The following is a 7,500-nucleotide window of genomic DNA, read 5'->3' as shown; positions in this document are numbered from 1 at the left end:
GAAATTAAAAACTTCTAAAGATTGAAGGACCCTCCTTGCATCAGTAAAAATGGTAAAATGACCCCCCTTCTACAACGGTATTTTTTCAAAAGCACTTAGTATGTCATATAGTTTGGCAAAAAATATATAGGCTGTTAGAGGAAGTACACCTTTAAAATTAAAAATATTACTATATACTCCAAATCAAACTCCAGCATCGGATTTGGAGCCATCAGTATGTATGAAAGCTGATTCCCTATGTTCTGCAATATGTTCCATAAAAAGAAACCTGGCTTCTTTTTAACTCTAATAAAATATCTATACAAAGATAAAAAGATAAATCTGGAAATCTACATGGAGGCGTTCATGAAACCTTAAATGGGGGCATCTTATTTCTAACTATATCAAGACTGTCTATCAATTGTTTCACTGGAAAACCATGAAGTTGAGGGGATTTTGGCTGTAACTCAAAGTGTTGAGTACCTTACAAGGTTTACAGTCTGACAGGCTAAGGAATTAGGAAGTCTTTTCAACTTAAACCAATACTGTATAAATAGATGATTTTCTGTGAAAGTCTAACCGTAACTCTCCTGCATTAGCAAGGAGGCTTGGAATAAGCGAAGTTCTGTATGCTCCTGTTGCCAATCGGATACCAGTATGATGTAGAGAATCTATTTTCTTTAATCGACTTGGGGTGACTGAGGAGTATATTTCACACCCACAACTAATTTTTGATAAAAACAGAAGTCTTGTATAACTTTAAAATAGTTTTGCAGTCTGCCCTCAATGTTTTATGGGACAATACCTTTAAAAGATTCAGAGCCTTACAACATTTAGCTTTTAATACTTTTAAGTGAGGAACCAACATAAGCCTACAATCAAATATCAAGCATAGGAATTTAGCTTCATTTAGACATGGGATCCACTGAGCTTTGATGTATATAACCGACTGTGGATGTACTCCCCAAATAAAACAAAAATGGACAACAGTAGTTTTGCTTGCATAAAACTTAAACCCATTCATATAAGCCCACTGAATAATTCTGTCAATGGAGAGTTGTAGGTTTCTCTCAACCCTTGCCATTCTTGCTCGAGCAAATGATATGGAGAGATCATCTACAAAGAGCGTTGAGAGATTATCTTGGGGAATGACAGGGGAACTCTTTCTCCCTGATATTTCCTCTCAGATAAAGCTTCCTCCCCTATGACTTGAAAAATCTATGTGAGATAAATGACTGAATGAACAATCGTAACTCTCTTTATAATCACAAATCATGAATGGTTCTAAGTATACCATCTCTCCATGCATTATCATATGCCTTTTCAAAGTCAAAAAAAGACTTTTACATAGTGATGTTTGGCAGCGAAGGCTTCACAAATTGAGAACTCAAGTCATATCATCACATTAGTCGTTGAGTTAATTTTTTATAAATTCACTTTGGAAAGCAGCTAGAGTACCCTTCTCTTCCAGGTACCAAATCAGTTTTGCATTGACCATCTCCTCCATGATCTTGCATGAGCAAGATGGCAATCCTTACCGGGTTATAAAAAGGCTAAAATAATGGCTAATACCCAAAATCTTGCATAACTATGATCATGCCATATTCTGTTCATAATGCTTAAAATTACCAGGTACAGATTTAATCATTACATACGGAAGTCCATCAGATCCAGGGCTGTACCATTACAAGTAGTAAGTACAGAAACAAATTCTCTTTCATTAATAAAATGATAATTGTATAACACTTCCCTTCCTGTTGCAAAGTTTAAAATTTTCTTTTCTTCAATGTTCCTATACTGTTTACCAGGTGATGCTACACGCTTGCATGATAGATTTGAAAAATTATAAGCCAGGAAATTAAATGAATTGCGTACATGGGATAGAGAGCTTTTGTCAAACAAAATGAGATTATAAGTAAAACGACGCTTTATAAAAAAGAGAAAAGTTTTAAAGTGGGCCGGCCGGGTAATGGCGTTTTTAAGGAGAGGGCTTTAGAATATATACCACTTAACCCTTTTACCCCCAGGTTCTTTGGAAATTTCCAACCCTTAACCCCCAAGGGGGTATTTTTTCCCCAGTACATTTTGCAGTATATTTTTTTTTAAATTGCTCTAACAGCCTTAATTTTTGTCCTAGAGAGGTCAGGTTGGTCTCATTCTCTTGGAAAATGCCTGAATTTTTTCCAAAAAATATAAAAAATATGAAAAAAAAATTATATAATTTTTTTGCAAGGACGTACCGGTACGTCCATGGGGGTGAAGGGATGAGTTTTGTGAACGTACCAGTACGTCCTATTGGGGGTAAAAGGGTTAATAGCGTGACTTAGGAAATCTTCAAACTGCATAGGATTTTTGTCTTGACCTTCTGTTTTGTGACACCATGGCAATTTATCCTGAAAATTAGTGTTTTTCAAATTCTATCTCCTCCCTTGATAGTTAATATCAAGACCTAGGATTACTACCCAATATAGACCTAATGTAGACCTCCATTCAAATGAAGAGTCTTTTCCTCTAAAGAAATTTCATTACTAGATATGATTTTTTTTTCATTACAGTAAAAAAATTAACCCTAAAAATCAGGGAAAAAATTAGGGAAAAATATAAGAAAAAAAAATTAGGAAAAATGGCAACATTCGATTGCTATATAATGTCCTTCAAAGCAATATACCAAATTTCCATAATATATCTTTAAAACTAAGGTACAAGATAGAATTTGAAGGTCAATAAGTATAGTTTTGAGATACGGGCGTTCAAAGGTAATATTAATAAGTCACGATTATTATGAATTTTATGTTTCTTTTTGGACATTAAAAAACCAAAACAAAGCTATTGATCATAGTTTAATTATAAATGAAGATACCTTTGTTTAATATCTTGCTTCTTTGGGAGAGAAAGACGCTCCTTCATCATCTCTCTGCTTCACTAACTTCTCTAATTTCACCAATATTACTCACTTCTGAACTCTTACTAGAGCAAATTTTCTTCTTCCTTATGTTAGCTGGGAAGTTGAAATTGTCTTTTCCTCTTAGCATGATGAATTTATAGCTTAAAAAGAGAAAAACAGACGTAAAAATGAGTGAATGTCAGAGGTCAAACTCAAATATGTACTCCCTATGAGGTTTGTGCTAGGACTGGAGGCCAAAGGGTGTAATTACCAAGTAATACTTCGTCATGTGACTCAGGAAATCTATATAGAGGACATTGCTCATAGTTTGTTTTATATTAAAAAGTAATAAATATAAAAAATTTAAGATAACAGAAGAAATACTGCATTTTCCTGTAGAAAACAATGTTTTTGGTTTATTAAGCTAATTATACTAATCAACTTGTATCTATTGAAGTAAGAGGAATTTTGACAAATATTTTGTATAAGCATTCTCCATTGCCATGCAAAGCACAGTGATTTTTTTTCATGATTTTGTGTTTTTCTTCCTATGCCCCTATAAATTGGGATACCGCCTGGGCCCCTTAATCAGATGGTCTTACCAGTATTAACTGATATATCAGAAACTTAACCATATGCTAGATACAACTCAAAGAGCGTGGGAAAGAATAATGATGGAAAAAGCATTAAAGAGAGAGAAAGAGCAACATGGACACAAGAGCAACCTATAGTGGAGGATATTCTAACAACATGTAAGAAATAAAGAAAGAAATCGACATGGGCAGGACATATAATGAGAATGATAGATAACTGATGGACATCAGGTGTCCAAAATCTCACAAAAAATCGGAACAAAATCTAGAAATAAGAACCTCATTATATGTATTGAATTAACTAACATTAGAATAAGTACACTACTAAAGTTTATACGTTTAATCAGTATATTATTCGGTTTAAAATGAAATGTATGTCTATAATCCTTAGCCCTATATATCCACGCTTGAAATAAAAGAATAAATTTTCAACGATTTATCTCCTTAAGTATGTTGCACTTTGATATCATTATTATTATTGCTAATAGCCAGATTAACTGGCATCCCATGCTCATATAAGTCTGCTTTCTCGAGCAATACCTGAATCTTAAAATCAGAAAGAAGATTAATGCAGCCAGTTGTCTCATAAATATTCACAACCCCTTAAGCTGGTTGGAATGCCAGACCTCTGAAAAAAAAACATGTGTGGCTGTGTTTCTCCTCCAGCATATACCATTAATCCTACTTGAAAAAATACGTGCTGATAAGATTTTTTGTCTTTTCAAGATCAACCGCTAATGCTCCAATAAAATATCTACCCTTTTTGAAAGTCAAATCCTTTGACACAGTTATCCCTCACACATTTCTACCTGTTCTTCAACTATATGAGGCCACCCGCTAATATTTATAGTAAATTCCTACAATTTTTGAGGTCCAATCCCTTGCAACAGTATATCCCCAGAAAGGTTTTACCTGACAATACCAGATTAAGAAGAACTCTACTAGTCTTTTTGAGTAGGGATTATAAATGTCTGCTCCAATGCTTTGTCGTTTGTAACTGGATTACCATTCCTTTGACTGGTGCATTTCCTTAAGCTAAAATCCTAACCCATAGTTTCAAAATCTTGTCACCACCCACTCTTAGCATTTCTACGCAATTGTGTCCAATTATTTCAGACTGGAAGGCATTTTGTTCGTGTTCGCCGTGGCCAATGTACGCATCCACTGAAGAGAAACAGTATAAAACCGCAGAAGAAACTACCAAACTTTTTCTCTCTTATTGTAAACTTGATTTTATTTAAAAAGGGCTAAGGCCATAATTCGTTGAACATCAACGTAAAACTTTATTTTCTCCTTGGGAACTTGACTATGTATCTAGGAGTAATCTAATAAATGAGTTAATATTCCAGTGTTTATTTCTACAATAAACTGAAATTCTCCAAGTGACCAACCCCCTTCCATAACAGGTATCTTTACGGTGAATCAGACATTGGTCCTTCAATACCCTTTGTTCAGAGATCCATCAAAGTTAGAGGACCAAGTGTGTGAATATTAGAAGGTACACGGTGATAAACGGGCCATTGTACTTAGTGTCTCCGTTTTGATAGTGGGTAAAAAATTAACCCCCTGGCTTCAGTGTCAGTCCTCAACTCGTCTGGTGAAAACCTGATCCAAATCAAGGGATAAAAGAAAACCGACAGTGCTTTAAATAAAAAGGGTAACATAAAATAAAACAGTGATAGGGAGATGAAGATAAAACTGATGTCGTGTGAAGAGTCAAATCACCTAATGTAAGAAGATACCTCGCTACCATTAGGATGCTCAAACCGCAGCCATAAAGAATCTCTTCCAATTGCCAGACAAAAAATCTACCTTGCAGCCCTCAAGAAAATTCTCCAATCATAGTACTCAAGAAACCAACATGCCGCTCGAAAGAAATTGCTGCCCGGGAAACCACATGGCAGAAAACAACCGGTGAGTTCATACTACAGAAATTTGAAATGCCAAAATAATATTCTTTCCTATGAATCCTTCTATATCACCTTCTGTTGATTGATCTTTCTACCTCTTTTCCTTGCACCCCCGCTATTTATTTGAAAATCAACCCCTTTGTCTTATGCTTCATTATTTGCAATGTCCAAGTAACATTAATATGAAACATAAAAATATAAATATGTGCTCTATTAATTGAATAAATCAATCAATTTATATCTTACACTACATTATATTTGATTTCTCAGTAACATCTGTAAAAGACATAAAATAAAAACCCCAAATTTGGTCTACTTGATTGAATAAATCAAACCACGTTTGTCTTACGCTCCGTTATTTGCAATGTCCAAGTATTTTTTATATAAATCATATAAATATGAAACTTTATTCTATTCACTAAATAAATCAAAGGATTCATATTTTACACTACCTTATTTGTGATATCTCAATAACATTTAAGAAACATAAATTAAAACCATATCCATTGGTCTAATTACTCATAAACCCATTTTGTCTTACAATGTTATTTGCAAAGTGCAAACAACTTTCATATAAAAAATACTATCTAAAAAATTGCTCTATTCAAGAAGTAAATAAAACCATTTATATCCTATGTTACGTTATTTGTGAGGCCACAGTAACATTTATACAGAACGTAAAATTTTAAACCTTTGTTTTGTTATGCCATACTCCGTCACTTTATAACGCTGGAATACTAAATATCTTTAACTGCCAGAATAGGGCATGAAATAACCTCCGAAACCCTGCTCAACACCACTCTACGGCTATACTGTATCTAGCCAAGTTCTATTTTCAGAACAATAACAAAATTTTATATATGATAATCTTGTTTGTATGTTTTACAGTGAGGGTGATAGAAAAAATCTTTCTTACATCCAATTGTGTATAACATAATTCTTAACGTAGTCAATGCACCTCAAACTAAATATAATGAGTGAAGTGCAATTTAAAAAAAGTCAGCCTCGCTACAAAAGAAAAACACCTTACCTTGAGTCATTTGCTCAATTTTAGAACTTGGGATATAAGCGTTCTCCTCTTAGATTGAGAGTACGCTAAACCCAAAATTGCCATGCTAAAAAATAAAAGTGCTCAATTTCACTTACGACGTGGTCTGACCTAAAATTAATCCCACACGATTTGTGCAGTCTTCAATCACTCGTTCTGTGATATCCTGCTCAAACCTTAAAACATTAATCTAAACACCATCGCATAGGTGATTCTTCCTGCTCAAATTGCATATTCTGTAATTTGCTGCTCAAACCAATTAAGCCAGAATCATATTCGGGATTTCATGTCCCAATCAAGTATTCCATGACTTGTAGCCGTATGACTTACAGGTCAAACCTTGGAACCTTAAAGTAAATACCTTCATATTTGTGATTCTCGCTACCCCAATCACATATTCTTTGATTTGCTGCTTAAAGTGATTAAACCTACAGTCACATTCGTGATTTTCGTGCCCGTATACTGTATCCTATGATTCGTGGTCCATGATTTGCTGCTCAACCTTCAAAACATTATTCTAAAGACCATCACATTCATGATCCTTGTAGCCCCTATCGTAATTTCTGTGACTTAGTCCTCAAACTAATAAACCATACAATCAAATTCCGGATATCGTGCCCCAATCATATATTCTGAAATTCATGGGCCAATAACTGCCTTACCCTTAAAACCTTAATCTTAGCACCATCACATTCTTAATTCATGTAGCCTCCTTTCACATATTGTGTGATTTGCTGCTCTAACCAAACTCAAACCCTAAAACCTAATCACATTCTTCAGTTATGCAGCCTCCAATCGAATATTTTGTGATTTGCTGCACAACCCTTAAGACTTTAACCCAATTACCATCACATGTGTAATTCTTTCAGCCTCCACTCACATATTCTGGGATTTTCTGCACATCCAATAAAACTTTAACCTTCATGTCTCATGTAGCCTCCAGTTACATATACTGTGATTTCTCGCTCTAATATAACCCAAATGATAAACATAATATCAAACGTGAACCATATAGCCTTTTATCATTTGTTCAATTATTTGCTGCACGATCTTCAAAACGTTAACACAAGTACCATCACATTCGTA

The sequence above is a fragment of the Palaemon carinicauda genome, chromosome 2, assembly GCF_036898095.1.
Source record: "Palaemon carinicauda isolate YSFRI2023 chromosome 2, ASM3689809v2, whole genome shotgun sequence".
NCBI classification, from domain to species: Eukaryota; Metazoa; Arthropoda; class Malacostraca; order Decapoda; family Palaemonidae; genus Palaemon; species Palaemon carinicauda.
The sequence above is the reverse complement of the archived record's forward strand: the minus strand, read 5'-3'. Positions refer to the sequence as shown.